Source organism: Taudactylus pleione, unplaced genomic scaffold (genome assembly GCF_031769625.1).
Source record: "Taudactylus pleione unplaced genomic scaffold, aTauple2 ptg000032l, whole genome shotgun sequence".
NCBI classification, from domain to species: domain Eukaryota; kingdom Metazoa; phylum Chordata; class Amphibia; order Anura; family Myobatrachidae; genus Taudactylus; species Taudactylus pleione.
The window spans coordinates 24,107,748-24,127,645 of record NW_028284434.1 but is presented as its reverse complement, the minus strand read 5'-3'; positions in this window follow the sequence as shown (position 1 = coordinate 24,127,645).

Genomic DNA, 19,898 nt, shown 5'->3' with positions numbered 1-19,898 from the left:
CTCCCTGTGTTTATCTCTCTCTCTCTCTTAAAACAGTAACCCACATTGTTTTGTACAGCACTGTATCGCTCTCCTTTTTTAACCTTTTCAGTCTCTCTCTCTCTCTCTCTGTCTTTCTCTCTTCATCTAACCCTCCCTCTCCCTGTCTCCCTGTGTTTCTCTCTCTCTCTCTCTTTAAACATCTCCAATGTCTTCTCTCTTTTCTGTAACATACTGTACTGTCATTTTTTTCAACAGCATCACCAGAGACCGTAACCCCACCCAGCCCCAGCGACAGATTGCGTAAGTACAGTGCATTGTTCTCTCTATCTCTTTTCATTCTCTCTCTCTGTCTCTCTCCCTCTTTCTTTCTCTCCTTCCCTATCCTCCTCTCTCTCCCCCTCCCTCTCTCTTTTTCTCCCTCTGTCTGTGTTTGTTTTTTGTTGTTATAGAGGCTCTGTTCAAGATTTATGGTGCGTACACACTAGGCGATAAAGTGGACGACTCAGGGAGCATATCGTGTAGTGTGTACGCACCATTACACAGTTTATGTGTTTCCAAATGGTTTTGATGGAAACTGTTCTTTGTCCAGAGTCATTCCACCGCCAACAATGGTGACAACACCACCACCCCCACCGACTTGCATCTCCATGCCGCATAAGTAAAGTACACCACATTGTTTTCTTCAGCACTGTATCGCTCTCCTTTTTTAACCTTGTCAGTCTCTCTCTCTCTCTCTGTCTTTCTCTCTTCCTCTAACCCTCCCTCTCCCTGTTTTTCTCTCTCTCTCTCTCTCTCTTAATACATCTCCAATGTCTTCTCTCTTTTCTGTAACATACTGTACTGTCATTTTTTTCAACAGCATCACCAGAGACCGTACCCCCACCCAGCCCCAGCGACAGTTTGCGTAAGTACAGTGCATTGTTCTCTCTATCTCTTTTCATTCTCTCTCTCTGTTTCTCTCTTTCTTTCTCTCCTTCCCTATCCCCCTCTCTCTCCCCCTCCCTCTCTATTTTTCTCCCTCTGTCTGTGTTTGCTTTTTGTTGTTATAGAGGCTCTGTTCAAGATTTATGGTGCGTACACACTAGGCGATAAAGTGGACGACTCAGGGAGCATATCGTGTAGTGTGTACGCACCATTACACAGTTTATGTGTTTCCAAATGGTTTTGATGGAAACTGTTCTTTGTCCACAGTCATTCCACTGCCAACAATGGTGGCAACACCACCACCACCACCCCCACCGACTCGCATCTCCATGCCGCGTAAGTAAAGTACACCACATTGTTTTGTACAGCACTGTATCGCTCTCCTTTTTTAACCTTGTCAGTCTCTCTCTCTCTCGCTCTGTCTTTCTCTCTTCCTCTAACCCTCCCTCTCCCTGTGTTTCTCTCTCTCTTAAAACATCTCCAATGTCTTCACTCTTTTCTGTAACATACTTTACTGTCATTTTTTTCAACAGCATCACCAGAGACCGTACCCCCACCCAGCCCCAGCGACAGTTTGCGTAAGTACAGTGCATTGTTCTCTCTATCTCTTTTCATTCTCTCTCTCTGTCTCTCTCCCTCTTTCTTTCTCTCCTTCCCTATCCTCCTCTCTCTCCCCCTCCCTCTCTCTTTTTCTCACTCTGTCTGTGTTTGTTTTTTGTTGTTATAGAGGCTCTGTTCAAGATTTATGGTGCGTACACACTTTGCGATAAAGTGGACGACTCAGGGAGCATATCGTGTAGTGTGTACGCACCATTACACAGTATATGTGTTTCCAAATGGTTTTGATGGAAACTGTTCTTTGTCCAGAGTCATTCCACCGCCAACAATGGTGGCAACACCACCACCCCCACCGACTCGCGTCTCCATGCCACGTAAGTAAAGTACACCACATTGTTTTGTACAGCACTGTATCGCTCTCCTTTTTTAACCTTGTCAGTCTCTCTCTCTCTCTGTCTTTCTCTCTTCCTCTAACCCTCCCTCTCCCTGTGTTTCTCTCTCTCTCTCTCTTAATACATCTCCAATGTCTTCTCTCTTTTCTGTAAAATACTTTACTGTCATTTTTTTCAACAGCATCACCAGAGACCGTACCCCCACCCAGCCCCAGCGACAGTTTGCGTAAGTACAGTGCATTGTTCTCTCTATCTCTTTTCATTCTCTCTCACTGTCTCTCTAACTCTTTCATTCTCTCCTTCCCTATCCCCCTCTCTCTCCCCCTCCCTCTCTCTTTTTCTCCCTCTGTCTGTGTTTGTTTTTTGTTGTTATAGAGGCTCTGTTCAAGATTTATGGTGCGTACACACTAGGCGATAAAGTGGACGACTCAGGGAGCATATCGTATAGTGTGTACGCACCATTACACAGTTTATGTGTTTCCAAATGGTTTTGATGGAAACTGTTCTTTGTCCAGAGTCATTCCACCGCCAACAATGGTGGCAACACCACCACCACCACCCCCACCGACTCGCATCTCCATGCCACGTAAGTAAAGTACACCACATTGTTTTGTACTGCACTGTATCGCTCTCCTTTTTTAACCTTGTCAGTCTCTCTCTCTCTCTGTCTTTCTCTCTTCCTCTAACCCTCCCTCTCCCTGTCTCCCTGTGTTTCTCTCTCTCTCTCTCTTAAAACATCTCCAACATCTTCTCTCTTTTCAGTAACATACTGTACTGTCATTTTTATCAACAGCATCACCAGAGACCGTACCCCCACCCAGCCCCAGTGACAGTTTGCGTAAGTACAGTGCATTGTTCTCTCTATCTCTTTTCATTCTCTCTCTCTGTCTCTCTCCCTCTTTCTTTCTCTCCTTCCCTATCCCCCTCTCTCTCCCCCTCCCTCTCTCTTTTTCTCCCTCTGTCTGTGTTTGTTTTTTGTTGTTATAGAGGCTCTGTTCAAGATTTATGGTGCGTACACACTAGGCGATAAAGAGGACGACTCAGGGAGCATATAGTGTAGTGTGTACGCACCATTACACAGTTTATGTGTTTCCATATGGTTTTGATGGAAACTGTTCTTTGTCCAGAGTCATTCCACCGCCAACAATGGTGGCAACACCACCACCACCACCCCCACCAACTCTCGTCTCCATGCCGCGTAAGTAAAGTACACAACATTGTTTTGTACAGCCCTGTATCGCTCTCCTTTTTTAACCTTGTCAGTCTCTCTCTCTCTCTTTCTTTCTCTCTTCCTCTAACCCTCCATCTCCCTGTCTCCCTGTGTTTCTCTCTCTCTCTCTCTTAAAACATCTCCAACGTCTTCTCTCTTTTCTGTAACATACTGTACTGTCATTTTTTTCAACAGCATCACCAGAGACCTTACCCCCACCCAGCCCCAGTGACAGTTTGCGTACATACAGTGCATTGTTCTCTCTATCTCTTTTCATTCTCTCTCTCTGTCTCTCTCCCTCTTTCTTTCTCTCCTTCCCTATCCCCCTCTCTCTCCCCCTCCCTCTCTCTTTTTCTCCCTCTGTCTGTGTTTGTTTTTTGTTGCTGTAGAGGCTCTGTTCAAGATTTATGGTGCGTACACACTAGGCGATAAAGTGGACGACTCAGGGAGCATATCGTGTAGTGTGTACGCACCATTACACAGTTTATGTGTTTCCAAATGGTTTTGATGGAAACTGTTCTTTGTACACAGTCATTCCACCGCCAACAATGGTGGCAACACCACCACCACCACCCCCACCAACTTGCGTCTCCATGCCACGTAAGTAAAGTACACCACATTGTTTTGTACAGCACTGTATCGCTCTCCTTTTTTAACCTTGTCAGTCTCTCTCTCTCTCTCTCTCTCTGTCTTTCTCTCTTCCTCTAACCCTCCCTCTCCCTGTCTCCCTGTGTTTATCTCTCTCTCTCTCTTAAAACAGTAACCCACATTGTTTTGTACAGCACTGTATCGCTCTCCTTTTTTAACCTTTTCAGTCTCTCTCTCTCTCTCTCTGTCTTTCTCTCTTCATCTAACCCTCCCTCTCCCTGTCTCCCTGTGTTTCTCTCTCTCTCTCTCTTAAAACATCTCCAATGTCTTCTCTCTTTTCTGTAACATACTGTACTGTCATTTTTTTCAACAGCATCACCAGAGACCGTAACCCCACCCAGCCCCAGCGACAGATTGCGTAAGTACAGTGCATTGTTCTCTCTATCTCTTTTCATTCTCTCTCTCTGTCTCTCTCCCTCTTTCTTTCTCTCCTTCCCTATCCTCCTCTCTCTCCCCCTCCCTCTCTCTTTTTCTCCCTCTGTCTGTGTTTGTTTTTTGTTGTTATAGAGGCTCTGTTCAAGATTTATGGTGCGTACACACTAGGCGATAAAGTGGACGACTCAGGGAGCATATCGTGTAGTGTGTACGCACCATTACACAGTTTATGTGTTTCCAAATGGTTTTGATGGAAACTGTTCTTTGTCCAGAGTCATTCCACCGCCAACAATGGTGACAACACCACCACCCCCACCGACTTGCATCTCCATGCCGCATAAGTAAAGTACACCACATTGTTTTCTTCAGCACTGTATCGCTCTCCTTTTTTAACCTTGTCAGTCTCTCTCTCTCTCTCTGTCTTTCTCTCTTCCTCTAACCCTCCCTCTCCCTGTGTTTCTCTCTCTCTCTCTCTCTCTTAATACATATCCAATGTCTTCTCTCTTTTCTGTAACATACTGTACTGTCATTTTTTTCAACAGCATCACCAGAGACCGTACCCCCACCCAGCCCCAGCGACAGTTTGCGTAAGTACAGTGCATTGTTCTCTCTATCTCTTTTCATTCTCTCTCTCTGTTTCTCTCTTTCTTTCTCTCCTTCCCTATCCCCCTCTCTCTCCCCCTCCCTCTCTATTTTTCTCCCTCTGTCTGTGTTTGCTTTTTGTTGTTATAGAGGCTCTGTTCAAGATTTATGGTGCGTACACACTAGGCGATAAAGTGGACGACTCAGGGAGCATATCGTGTAGTGTGTACGCACCATTACACAGTTTATGTGTTTCCAAATGGTTTTGATTGAAACTGTTCTTTGTCCACAGTCATTCCACTGCCAACAATGGTGGCAACACCACCACCACCACCCCCACCGACTCGCATCTCCATGCCGCATAAGTAAAGTACACCACATTGTTTTGTACAGCACTGTATCGCTCTCCTTTTTTAACCTTGTCATTCTCTCTCTCTCTCGCTCTGTCTTTCTCTCTTCCTCTAACCCTCCCTCTCCCTGTCTCCCTGTGTTTCTCTCTCTCTCTTAAAACATCTCCAACGTCTTCTCTCTTTTCTGTAACATACTGTACTGTCATTTTTTTCAACAGCATCACCAGAGACTGTACCCCCACCCAGCCCCAGCGACAGTTTGCGTAAGTACAGTGCATTGTTCTCTCTATCTCTTTTCATTCTCTCTCTCTGTCTCTCTCCCTCTTTCTTTCTCTCCTTCCCTATCCTCCTCTCTCTCCCCCTCCCTCTCTCTTTTTCTCACTCTGTCTGTGTTTGTTTTTTGTTGTTATAGAGGCTCTGTTCAAGATTTATGGTGCGTACACACTTTGCGATAAAGTGGACGACTCAGGGAGCATATCGTGTAGTGTGTACGCACCATTACACAGTATATGTGTTTCCAAATGGTTTTGATGGAAACTGTTCTTTGTCCAGAGTCATTCCACCGCCAACAATGGTGGCAACACCACCACCCCCACCGACTCGCGTCTCCATGCCGTGTAAGTAAAGTACACCACATTGTTTTGTACAGCACTGTATCGCTCTCCTTTTTTAACCTTGTCAGTCTCTCTCTCTCTCTGTCTTTCTCTCTTCCTCTAACCCTCCCTCTCCCTGTGTTTCTCTCTCTCTCTCTCTTAATACATCTCCAATGTCTTCTCTCTTTTCTGTAAAATACTTTACTGTCATTTTTTTCAACAGCATCACCAGAGACCGTACCCCCACCCAGCCCCAGCGACAGTTTGCGTAAGTACAGTGCATTGTTCTCTCTATCTCTTTTCATTCTCTCTCACTGTCTCTCTAACTCTTTCATTCTCTCCTTCCCTATCCCCCTCTCTCTCCCCCTCCCTCTCTCTTTTTCTCCCTCTGTCTGTGTTTGTTTTTTGTTGTTATAGAGGCTCTGTTCAAGATTTATGGTGCGTACACACTAGGCGATAAAGTGGATGACTCAGGGAGCATATCGTATAGTGTGTACGCACCATTACACAGTTTATGTGTTTCCAAATGGTTTTGATGGAAACTGTTCTTTGTCCAGAGTCATTCCACCGCCAACAATGGTGGCAACACCACCACCACCACCCCCACCGACTCGCATCTCCATGCCACGTAAGTAAAGTACACCACATTGTTTTGTACTGCACTGTATCGCTCTCCTTTTTTAACCTTGTCAGTCTCTCTCTCTCTCTGTCTTTCTCTCTTCCTCTAACCCTCCCTCTCCCTGTCTCCCTGTGTTTCTCTCTCTCTCTCTCTTAAAACATCTCCAACATCTTCTCTCTTTTCAGTAACATACTGTACTGTCATTTTTATCAACAGCATCACCAGAGACCGTACCCCCACCCAGCCCCAGTGACAGTTTGCGTAAGTACAGTGCATTGTTCTCTCTATCTCTTTTCATTCTCTCTCTCTGTCTCTCTCCCTCTTTCTTTCTCTCCTTCCCTATCCCCCTCTCTCTCCCCCTCCCTCTCTCTTTTTCTCCCTCTGTCTGTGTTTGTTTTTTGTTGTTATAGAGGCTCTGTTCAAGATTTATGGTGCGTACACACTAGGCGATAAAGAGGACGACTCAGGGAGCATATCGTGTAGTGTGTACGCACCATTACACAGTTTATGTGTTTCCATATGGTTTTGATGGAAACTGTTCTTTGTCCAGAGTCATTCCACCGCCAACAATGGTGGCAACACCACCACCACCACCCCCACCAACTCTCGTCTCCATGCCGCGTAAGTAAAGTACACAACATTGTTTTGTACAGCCCTGTATCGCTCTCCTTTTTTAACCTTGTCAGTCTCTCTCTCTCTCTCTGTCTTTCTCTCTTCCTCTAACCCTCCATCTCCCTGTCTCCCTGTGTTTCTCTCTCTCTCTCTCTTAAAACATCTCCAACGTCTTCTCTCTTTTCTGTAACATACTGTACTGTCATTTTTTTCAACAGCATCACCAGAGACCTTACCCCCACCCAGCCCCAGTGACAGTTTGCGTACATACAGTGCATTGTTCTCTCTATCTCTTTTCATTCTCTCTCTCTGTCTCTCTCCCTCTTTCTTTCTCTCCTTCCCTATCCCCCTCTCTCTCCCCCTCCCTCTCTCTTTTTCTCCCTCTGTCTGTGTTTGTTTTTTGTTGCTGTAGAGGCTCTGTTCAAGATTTATGGTGCGTACACACTAGGCGATAAAGTGGACGACTCAGGGAGCATATCGTGTAGTGTGTACGCACCATTACACAGTTTATGTGTTTCCAAATGGTTTTGATGGAAACTGTTCTTTGTACACAGTCATTCCACCGCCAACAATGGTGGCAACACCACCACCACCACCCCCACCAACTTGCGTCTCCATGCCACGTAAGTAAAGTACACCACATTGTTTTGTACAGCACTGTATCGCTCTCCTTTTTTAACCTTGTCAGTCTCTCTCTCTCTCTCTCTGTCTTTCTCTCTTCCTCTAACCCTCCCTCTCCCTGTCTCCCTGTGTTTCTCTCTCTCTCTCTCTTAAAACAGTAACCCACATTGTTTTGTACAGCACTGTATCGCTCTCCTTTTTTAACCTTTTCAGTCTCTCTCTCTCTCTCTCTGTCTTTCTCTCTTCATCTAACCCTCCCTCTCCCTGTCTCCCTGTGTTTCTCTCTCTCTCTCTCTTAAAACATCTCCAATGTCTTCTCTCTTTTCTGTAACATACTGTACTGTCATTTTTTTCAACAGCATCACCAGAGACCGTAACCCCACCCAGCCCCAGCGACAGTTTGCGTAAGTACAGTGCATTGTTCTCTCTATCTCTTTTCATTCTCTCTCTCTGTCTCTCTCCCTCTTTCTTTCTCTCCTTCCCTATCCTCCTCTCTCTCCCCCTCCCTCTCTCTTTTTCTCCCTCTGTCTGTGTTTGTTTTTTGTTGTTATAGAGGCTCTGTTCAAGATTTATGGTGCGTACACACTAGGCGATAAAGTGGACGACTCAGGGAGCATATCGTGTAGTGTGTACGCACCATTACACAGTTTATGTGTTTCCAAATGGTTTTGATGGAAACTGTTCTTTGTCCAGAGTCATTCCACCGCCAACAATGGTGACAACACCACCACCCCCACCGACTCGCATCTCCATGCCGCATAAGTAAAGTACACCACATTGTTTTCTTCAGCACTGTATCGCTCTCCTTTTTTAACCTTGTCAGTCTCTCTCTCTCTCTCTGTCTTTCTCTCTTCCTCTAACCCTCCCTCTCCCTGTGTTTCTCTCTCTCTCTCTCTCTCTTAATACATCTCCAATGTCTTCTCTCTTTTCTGTAACATACTGTACTGTCATTTTTTTCAACAGCATCACCAGAGACCGTACCCCCACCCAGCCCCAGCGACAGTTTGCGTAAGTACAGTGCATTGTTCTCTCTATCTCTTTTCATTCTCTCTCTCTGTCTCTCTCTTTCTTTCTCTCCTTCCCTATCCCCCTCTCTCTCCCCCTCCCTCTCTATTTTTCTCCCTCTGTCTGTGTTTGCTTTTTGTTGTTATAGAGGCTCTGTTCAAGATTTATGGTGCGTACACACTAGGCGATAAAGTGGACGACTCAGGGAGCATATCGTGTAGTGTGTACGCACCATTACACAGTTTATGTGTTTCCAAATGGTTTTGATGGAAACTGTTCTTTGTCCACAGTCATTCCACTGCCAACAATGGTGGCAACACCACCACCACCACCCCCACCGACTCGCATCTCCATGCCGCGTAAGTAAAGTACACCACATTGTTTTGTACAGCACTGTATCGCTCTCCTTTTTTAACCTTGTCAGTCTCTCTCTCTCTCGCTCTGTCTTTCTCTCTTCCTCTAACCCTCCCTCTCCCTGTCTCCCTGTGTTTCTCTCTCTCTCTCTCTTAAAACATCTCCAACGTCTTCTCTCTTTTCTGTAACATACTGTACTGTCATTTTTTTCAACAGCATCACCAGAGACCGTACCCCCACCCAGCCCCAGCGACAGTTTGCGTAAGTACAGTGCATTGTTCTCTCTATCTCTTTTCATTCTCTCTCTCTGTCTCTCTCCCTCTTTCTTTCTCTCCTTCCCTATCCCCCTCTCTCTCCCCCTCCCTCTCTCTTTTTCTCCCTCTGTCTGTGTTTGTTTTTTGTTGTTATAGAGGCTCTGTTCAAGATTTATGGTGCGTACACACTAGGCGATAAAGTGGACTACTCAGGGAGCATATCATGTAGTGTGTACGCACCATTACACAGTTTATGTGTTTCCAAATGGTTTTGATGGAAACTATTCTTTGTCCACAGTCATTCCACTGCCAACAATGGTGGCAACACCACCACCACCACCCCCACCGACTAGCGTCTCCATGCCATGTAAAGTACACCACATTGTTTTGTACAGCACTGTATCGCTCTCCTTTTTTAACCTTGTCAGTCTCTCTCTCTCTCTCTGTCTTTCTCTCTTCCTCTAACCCTCCCTCTCCCTGTGTTTCTCTCTCTCTCTCTCTTAAAACATCTCCAACGTCTTCTCTCTTTTCTGTAACATACTGTACTGTCATTTTTTTCAACAGCATCACCAGAGACCGTACCCCCACCCAGCCCCAGTGACAGTTTGCGTACATACAGTGCATTGTTCTCTCTATCTCTTTTCATTATCTCTCTCTGTCTCTCTCCCTCTTTCTTTCTATCCTTCCCTATCCCCCTCTCTCTCCCCCTCCCTCTCTCTTTTTCTCCCTCTGTCTGTGTTTGTTTTTTGTTGTTATAGAGGCTCTGTTCAAGATTTATGGTGCGTACACACTAGGCGATAAAGTGGACGACTCAGGGAGCATATCGTATAGTGTGTACGCACCATTACACAGATTATGTGTTTCCAAATGGTTTTGATGGAAACTGTTCTTTGTCCAGAGTCATTCCACCGCCAACAATGGTGGCAACACCACCACCACCACCCCCACCGACTCGCATCTCCATGCCGCGTAAGTAAAGTACACCACATTGTTTTGTACAGCACTGTATCGCTCTCCTTTTTTAACCTTGTCAGTCTCTCTCTCTCTCTGTCTTTCTCTCTTCCTCTAACCCTCCCTCACCCTGTCTCCCTGTGTTTCTCTCTCTCTCTCTCTTAAAACATCTCCAACATCTTCTCTCTTTTCAGTAACATACTGTACTGTCATTTTTTTCAACAGCATCACCAGAGACCAAACCCCCACCCTGCCCCAGCGACAGTTTGCATAAGTACAGTGCATTGTTCTCTCTATCTCTTTTCATTCTCTCTCTCTGTCTCTCTCCCTCTTTCTTTCTCTCCTTTCCTATCCCCCTCTCTCTCCCCCTCTCTCTCTCTTTTTCTCCCTCTGTCTGTGTTTGATTTTTGTTGTTATAGAGGCTCTGTTCAAGATTTATGGTGCGTACACACTAGGCGATAAAGTGGACGACTCAGGGAGCATATCGTGTTGTGTGTACGCACCATTACACAGTTTATGTGTTTCCAAATGGTTTTGATGGAAACTGTTCTTTGTCCACAGTCATTCCACTGCCAACAATGGTGGCAACACCACCACCACCACCCCCACCGACTCGCGTCTCCATGCTGTGTAAGTAAAGTACACCACATTGTTTTGTACAGCACTGTATCGCTCTCCATTTTTAACCTTGTCAGTCTCTCTCTCTCTCTCTCTGTCTTTCTCTCTTCCTCTAACCCTCCCTCTCCCTGTGTTTCTCTCTCTCTTAAAACATCTCCAATGTCTTCACTCTTTTCTGTAACATACTTTACTGTAATTTTTTTCAACAGCATCACCAGAGACCGTACCCCCACCCAGCCCCAGCGACAGTTTGCGTAAGTACAGTGCATTGTTCTCTCTATCTCTTTTCATTCTCTCTCTCTGTCTCTCTCCCTCTTTCTTTCTCTCCTTCCCTATCCTCCTCTCTCTCCCCCTCCCTCTCTCTTTTTCTCACTCTGTCTGTGTTTGTTTTTTGTTGTTATAGAGGCTCTGTTCAAGATTTATGGTGCGTACACACTTTGCGATAAAGTGGACGACTCAGGGAGCATATCGTGTAGTGTGTACGCACCATTACACAGTATATGTGTTTCCAAATGGTTTTGATGGAAACTGTTCTTTGTCCAGAGTCATTCCACCGCCAACAATGGTGGCAACACCACCACCCCCACCGACTCGCGTCTCCATGCCGTGTAAGTAAAGTACACCACATTGTTTTGTACAGCACTGTATCGCTCTCCTTTTTTAACCTTGTCAGTCTCTCTCTCTCTCTGTCTTTCTCTCTTCCTCTAACCCTCCCTCTCCCTGTGTTTCTCTCTCTCTCTCTCTTAATACATCTCCAATGTCTTCTCTCTTTTCTGTAACATACTTTACTGTCATTTTTTTCAACAGCATCACCAGAGACCGTACCCCCACCCAGCCCCAGCGACAGTTTGCGTAAGTACAGTGCATTGTTCTCTCTATCTCTTTTCATTCTCTCTCACTGTCTCTCTAACTCTTTCTTTCTCTCCTTCCCTATCCCCCTCTCTCTCCCCCTCCCTCTCTCTTTTTCTCCCTCTGTCTGTGTTTGTTTTTTGTTGTTATAGAGGCTCTGTTCAAGATTTATGGTGCGTACACACTAGGCGATAAAGTGGACGACTCAGGGAGCATATCGTATAGTGTGTACGCACCATTACACAGTTTATGTGTTTCCAAATGGTTTTGATGGAAACTGTTCTTTGTCCAGAGTCATTCCACCGCCAACAATGGTGGCAACACCACCACCACCACCCCCACCGACTCGCATCTCCATGCCACGTAAGTAAAGTACACCACATTGTTTTGTACTGCACTGTATCGCTCTCCTTTTTTAACCTTGTCAGTCTCTCTCTCTCTCTGTCTTTCTCTCTTCCTCTAACCCTCCCTCTCCCTGTCTCCCTGTGTTTCTCTCTCTCTCTGTCTTAAAACATCTCCAGCATCTTCTCTCTTTTCAGTAACATACTGTACTGTCATTTTTATCAACAGCATCACCAGAGACCGTACCCCCACCCAGCCCCAGTGACAGTTTGCGTAAGTACAGTGCATTGTTCTCTCTATCTCTTTTCATTCTCTCTCTCTGTCTCTCTCCCTCTTTCTTTCTCTCCTTCCCTATCCCCCTCTCTCTCCCCCTCCCTCTCTCTTTTTCTCCCTCTGTCTGTGTTTGTTTTTTGTTGTTATAGAGGCTCTGTTCAAGATTTATGGTGCGTACACACTAGGCGATAAAGAGGACGACTCAGGGAGCATATCGTGTAGTGTGTACGCACCATTACACAGTTTATGTGTTTCCATATGGTTTTGATGGAAACTGTTCTTTGTCCAGAGTCATTCCACCGCCAACAATGGTGGCAACACCACCACCACCACCCCCACCAACTCTCGTCTCCATGCCGCGTAAGTAAAGTACACAACATTGTTTTGTACAGCCCTGTATCGCTCTCCTTTTTTAACCTTGTCAGTCTCTCTCTCTGTCTTTCTCTCTTCCTCTAACCCTCCATCTCCCTGTCTCCCTGTGTTTCTCTCTCTCTCTCTCTTAAAACATCTCCAACGTCTTCTCTCTTTTCTGTAACATACTGTACTGTCATTTTTTTCAACAGCATCACCAGAGACCTTACCCCCACCCAGCCCCAGTGACAGTTTGCGTACATACAGTGCATTGTTCTCTCTATCTCTTTTCATTCTCTCTCTCTGTCTCTCTCCCTCTTTCTTTCTCTCCTTCCCTATCCCCCTCTCTCTCCCCCTCCCTCTCTCTTTTTCTCCCTCTGTCTGTGTTTGTTTTTTGTTGCTGTAGAGGCTCTGTTCAAGATTTATGGTGCGTACACACTAGGCGATAAAGTGGACGACTCAGGGAGCATATCGTGTAGTGTGTACGCACCATTACACAGTTTATGTGTTTCCAAATGGTTTTGATGGAAACTGTTCTTTGTACACAGTCATTCCACCGCCAACAATGGTGGCAACACCACCACCACCACCCCCACCAACTTGCGTCTCCATGCCACGTAAGTAAAGTACACCACATTGTTTTGTACAGCACTGTATCGCTCTCCTTTTTTAACCTTGTCAGTCTCTCTCTCTCTCTCTCTCTCTGTCTTTCTCTCTTCCTCTAACCCTCCCTCTCCCTGTCTCCCTGTGTTTCTCTCTCTCTCTCTCTTAAAACAGTAACCCACATTGTTTTGTACAGCACTGTATCGCTCTCCTTTTTTAACCTTTTCAGTCTCTCTCTCTCTCTGTCTTTCTCTCTTCATCTAACCCTCCCTCTCCCTGTCTCCCTGTGTTTCTCTCTCTCTCTCTCTTAAAACATCTCCAATGTCTTCTCTCTTTTCTGTAACATACTGTACTGTCATTTTTTTCAACAGCATCACCAGAGACCGTAACCCCACCCAGCCCCAGCGACAGTTTGCGTAAGTACAGTGCATTGTTCTCTCTATCTCTTTTCATTCTCTCTCTCTGTCTCTCTCCCTCTTTCTTTCTCTCCTTCCCTATCCTCCTCTCTCTCCCCCTCCCTCTCTCTTTTTCTCCCTCTGTCTGTGTTTGTTTTTTGTTGTTATAGAGGCTCTGTTCAAGATTTATGGTGCGTACACACTAGGCGATAAAGTGGACGACTCAGGGAGCATATCGTGTAGTGTGTACGCACCATTACACAGTTTATGTGTTTCCAAATGGTTTTGATGGAAACTGTTCTTTGTCCAGAGTCATTCCACCGCCAACAATGGTGACAACACCACCACCCCCACCGACTCGCATCTCCATGCCGCATAAGTAAAGTACACCACATTGTTTTCTTCAGCACTGTATCGCTCTCCTTTTTTAACCTTGTCAGTCTCTCTCTCTCTCTCTGTCTTTCTCTCTTCCTCTAACCCTCCCTCTCCCTGTGTTTCTCTCTCTCTCTCTCTCTCTCTTAATACATCTCCAATGTCTTCTCTCTTTTCTGTAACATACTGTACTGTCATTTTTTTCAACAGCATCACCAGAGACCGTACCCCCACCCAGCCCCAGCGACAGTTTGCGTAAGTACAGTGCATTGTTCTCTCTATCTCTTTTCATTCTCTCTCTCTGTCTCTCTCTTTCTTTCTCTCCTTCCCTATCCCCCTCTCTCTCCCCCTCCCTCTCTATTTTTCTCCCTCTGTCTGTGTTTGCTTTTTGTTGTTATAGAGGCTCTGTTCAAGATTTATGGTGCGTACACACTAGGCGATAAAGTGGACGACTCAGGGAGCATATCGTGTAGTGTGTACGCACCATTACACAGTTTATGTGTTTCCAAATGGTTTTGATGGAAACTGTTCTTTGTCCACAGTCATTCCACTGCCAACAATGGTGGCAACACCACCACCACCACCCCCACCGACTCGCATCTCCATGCCGCGTAAGTAAAGTACACCACATTGTTTTGTACAGCACTGTATCGCTCTCCTTTTTTAACCTTGTCAGTCTCTCTCTCTCTCGCTCTGTCTTTCTCTCTTCCTCTAACCCTCCCTCTCCCTGTCTCCCTGTGTTTCTCTCTCTCTCTCTCTTAAAACATCTCCAACGTCTTCTCTCTTTTCTGTAACATACTGTACTGTCATTTTTTTCAACAGCATCACCAGAGACCGTACCCCCACCCAGCCCCAGCGACAGTTTGCGTAAGTACAGTGCATTGTTCTCTCTATCTCTTTTCATTCTCTCTCTCTGTCTCTCTCCCTCTTTCTTTCTCTCCTTCCCTATCCCCCTCTCTCTCCCCCTCCCTCTCTCTTTTTCTCCCTCTGTCTGTGTTTGTTTTTTGTTGTTATAGAGGCTCTGTTCAAGATTTATGGTGCGTACACACTAGGCGATAAAGTGGACTACTCAGGGAGCATATCATGTAGTGTGTACGCACCATTACACAGTTTATGTGTTTCCAAATGGTTTTGATGGAAACTATTCTTTGTCCACAGTCATTCCACTGCCAACAATGGTGGCAACACCACCACCACCACCCCCACCGACTAGCGTCTCCATGCCATGTAAAGTACACCACATTGTTTTGTACAGCACTGTATCGCTCTCCTTTTTTAACCTTGTCAGTCTCTCTCTCTCTCTCTGTCTTTCTCTCTTCCTCTAACCCTCCCTCTCCCTGTGTTTCTCTCTCTCTCTCTCTTAAAACATCTCCAACGTCTTCTCTCTTTTCTGTAACATACTGTACTGTCATTTTTTTCAACAGCATCACCAGAGACCGTACCCCCACCCAGCCCCAGTGACAGTTTGCTTACATACAGTGCATTGTTCTCTCTATCTCTTTTCATTATCTCTCTCTGTCTCTCTCCCTCTTTCTTTCTCTCCTTCCCTATCCCCCTCTCTCTCCCCCTCCCTCTCTCTTTTTCTCCCTCTGTCTGTGTTTGTTTTTTGTTGTTATAGAGGCTCTGTTCAAGATTTATGGTGCATACACACTAGGCGATAAAGTGGACGACTCAGGGAGCATATCGTGTAGTGTGTACGCACCATTACACAGTTTATGTGTTTCCAAATGGTTTTGATGGAAACTGTTCTTTGTCCACAGTCATTCCACTGCCAACAATGGTGGCAACACCACCACCACCACCCCCACCGACTAGCGTCTCCATGCCGTGTAAGTAAAGTACACCACATTGTTTTGTACAGCACTGTATCGCTCTCCTTTTTTAACCTTGTCAGTCTCTCTCTCTCTCTCTGTCTTTCTCTCTTCCTCTAACCCTCCCTCTCCTTGTGTTTCTCTCTCTCTCTCTTAAAACATCTCCAACGTCTTCTCTCTTTTCTGTAACATACTGTACTGTCATTTTTTTCAACAGCATCACCAGAGACCGTACCCCCACCCAGCCCCAGTGACAGTTTGCGTACATACAGTGCATTGTTCTCTCTATCTCTTTTCATTATCTCTCTCTGTCTCTCTCCCTCTTTCTTTCTCTCCTTCCCTATCCCCCTCTCTCTCCCCCTCCCTCTCTCTTTTTCTCCCTCTGTCTGTGTTTGTTTTTTGTTGTTATAGAGGCTCTGTTCAAGATTTATGGTGCGTACACACTAGGCGATAAAGTGGACGACTCAGGGAGCATATCGTGTAGTGTGTACGCACCATTACACAGTTTATGTGTTTCCAAATGGTTTTGATGGAAACTGTTCTTTGTCCACAGTCATTCCACTGCCAACAATGGTGGCAACACCACCACCACCACCCCCACCGACTAGCGTCTCCATGCCGTGTAAGTAAAGTACACCACATTGTTTTGTACAGCACTGTATCACTCTCCTTTTTTAACCTTGTCAGTCTCTCTCTCTCTCTCTGTCTTTCTCTCTTCCTCTAACCCTCCCTCTCCCTGTGTTTCTCTCTCTCTCTCTCTTAAAACATCTCCAACGTCTTCTCTCTTTTCTGTAACATACTGTACTGTCATTTTTTTCAACAGCATCACCAGAGACCGTACCCCCACCCAGCCCCAGTGACAGTTTGCGTACATACAGTGCATTGTTCTCTCTATCTCTTTTCATTCTCTCTCTCTGTCTCTCTCCCTCTTTCTTTCTCTCCTTCCCTATCCCCCTCTCTCTCCCCCTCCCTCTCTCTTTTTCTCCCTCTGTCTGTGTTTGTTTTTTGTTGTTATAGAGGCCCTGTTCAAGATTTATGGTGTGTACACACTAGGAGATAAAGTGGACGACTCAGGGAGCATATCGTGTAGTGTGTACGCACCATTACACAGTTTATGTGTTTCCAAATGGTTTTGATGGAAACTGTTCTTTGTACACAGTCATTCCACCGCCAACAATGGTGGCAACACCACCACCACCACCCCCACCGACTCGCGTCTCCATGCCACGTAAGTAAAGTACACCACATTGTTTTGTACAGCACTGTATCGCTCTCCTTTTTTAACCTTGTCAGTCTCTCTCTCTCTCTCTCTCTCTGTCTTTCTCTCTTCCTCTAACCCTCCCTCTCCCTGTCTCCCTGTGTTTCTCTCTCTCTCTCTCTTAAAACAGTAACCCACATTGTTTTGTACAGCACTGTATCGCTCTCCTTTTTTAACCTTGTCAGTCTCTCTCTCTCTCTCTCTCTCTCTCTCTCTGTCTTTCTCTCTTCATCTAACCCTCGCTCTCCCAGTCTCCCTGTGTTTCTCTCTCTCTCTCTCTTAAAACATCTCCAACGTCTTCTCTCTTTTCTGTAACATACTGTACTGTCATTTTTTTCAACAGCATCACCAGAGACCGTAACCCCACCCAGCCCCAGCGACAGTTTGCGTAAGTACAGTGAAATGTTCTCTCTATCTCTTTTCATTCTCTCTCTCTGTCTCTATCCCTCTTTCTTTCTCTCCTTCCCTATCCTCCTCTCTCTCCCCCTCTGTCTCTTTTTTTCTCACTCTGTCTGTGTTTGTTTTTTGTTGTTATAGAGGCTCTGTTCAAGATTTATGGAGCGTACACACTAGGCGATAAAGTGGACGACTCAGGGAGCATATCGTGTAGTGTGTACGCACCATTACACAGTTTATGTGTTTCCAAATGGTTTTGATGGAAACTTTTCTTTGTCCAGTCATTCCACCGCCAACAATGGTGGCAACACCACCACCCCCACCGACTCGCATCTCCATGCCGTGTAAGTAAAGTACACCACATTGTTTTGTACAGCACTGTATCGCTCTCCTTTTTTAACCTTGTCAGTCTCTCTCTCTCTCTCTCTCTCTCTCTGTCTTTCTCTCTTCCTCTAACCCTCCCTCTCCCTGTGTTTCTCTCTCTATCTCTCTTAATACATCTCCAATGTCTTCTCTCTTTTCTGTAACATACTTTACTGTCATTTTTTTCAACAGCATCACCAGAGACCGTACCCCCACCCAGCCCCAGCGACAGTTTGCGTAAGTACAGTGCATTGTTCTCTCTATCTCTTTTCATATTCCCCTTCTCTGTCTCTCTCCCTCTTTCTTTCTCTCCTTCCCTATCCCCATCTCTCTCCCCCTCCCTCTCTCTTTTTCTCCCCCTGTCTGTGTTTGCTTTTTGTTGTTATAGAGGCTCTGTTCAAGATTTATGGTGCGTACACACTAGGCGATAAAGTGGACGACTCAGAGAGCATATCGTGTAGTGTGTACGCACCATTACACAGTTTATGTGTTTCCAAATGGTTTTGATGGAAACTGTTCTTTGTCCACAGTCATTCCACCGCCAGCAATGGTGGCAACACCACCACCACCACCCCCACCGACTCGCGTCTCCATGCCGCGTAAGTAAAGTACACCACATTGTTTTCTACAGCACTGTATCGCTCTCCTTTTTTAACCTTGTCAGTCTCTCTCTCTCTCTCTCTGTCTTTCTCTCTTCCTCTAACCCTCCCTCTCCCTGTCTCCCTGTGTTTCTCTCTCTCTCTCTCTTAAAACATCTCCAACGTCTTCTCTCTTTTCTGTAACATACTGTACTGTCATTTTTTTCAACAGCATAACCAGAGACCGTACCCCCACCCAGCCCCAGTGACAGTTTGCGTAAGTACAGTGCATTGTTCTCTCTATCTCTTTTCATTCTCTCTCTCTGTCTCTCTCCCTCTTTCTTTCTCTCCTTCCCTATCCCCCTCTCTCTCCCCCTCCCTCTCTCTTTTTCTCCCTCTGTCTGTGTTTGTTTTTTGTTGTTATAGAGGCTCTGTTCAAGATTCATGGTCTGTTCACACTAGGCGATAAAGTGGACGACTCAGGGAGCATATCGTGTAGTGTGTACGCTCCATTACACAGTTTATGTGTTTCCAAATGGTTTTGATGGAAACTGTTCTTTGTCAACAGTCATTCCACCGCCAACAATGGTGGCAACACCACCACCACCACCCCCACCGACTCGCGTCTCCATGCCGCATAAGTAAAGTACACCACATTGTTTTGTACAGCACTGTATCGCTTTCCTTTTTTAACCTTGTCAGTCTCTCTCTCTCTGTCTTTCTCTCTTCCTCTAACCCTCCCTCTCCCTGTCACCCTGTGTTTCTCTCTCTCTCTCTCTCTCTCTCTCTCTTAAAACATCTCCAACGTCTTCTCTCTTTTCTGTAACATACTGTGCTGTCATTTTTTTCAACAGCATCACCAGAGACCGTACCCCCACCCAGCCCCAGTGACAGTTTGCGTAAGTACAGTGCATTGTTCTCTCTATCTCTTTTCATTCTCTCTCTCTATCTCTCTCCCTCTTTCTTTCTCTCCTTCCCTATCCCCCTCTCTCTCCCCCTCCCTCTCTCTTTTTCTCCCTCTGTCTGTGTTTGTTTTTTGTTGTTATAGAGGCTCTGTTCAAGATTTATGGTGCGTACACACTAGGCGATAAAGTGGACGACTCAGGGAGCATATCGTGTAGTGTGTACGCACCATTACACAGTTTATGTGTTTCCAAATGGTTTTGATGGAAACTGTTCTTTGTCCACAGTCATTCCACTGCCAACAATGGTGGCAACACCACCACCACCACCCCCACCGCCTCGCGTCTCCATGCCGTGTAAGTAAAGTACACCACATTGTTTTGTACAGCACTGTATCGCTCTCCTTTTTTAACCTTGTCAGTCTCTCTCTCTCTCTCTGTCTTTCTCTCTTCCTCTAACCCTCCCTCTCCCTGTGTTTCTCTCTCTCTCTCTTAAAACATCTCCAACGTCTTCTCTCTTTTCTGTAACATACTGTACTGTAATTTTTTTCAACAGCATCACCAGAGACCGTACCCCCACACAGCCCCAGCGACAGATTGCATAAGTACAGTGCATTGTTCTCTCTATCTCTTTTCATTCTCTCTCTCTGTCTCTCTCCCTCTTTCTTTCTCTCCTTCCCTATCCCCCTCTCTCTCCCCCTCCCTCTCTCTTTTTCTCCCTCTGTCTGTGTTTGTTTTTTGTTGTTATAGAGGCTCT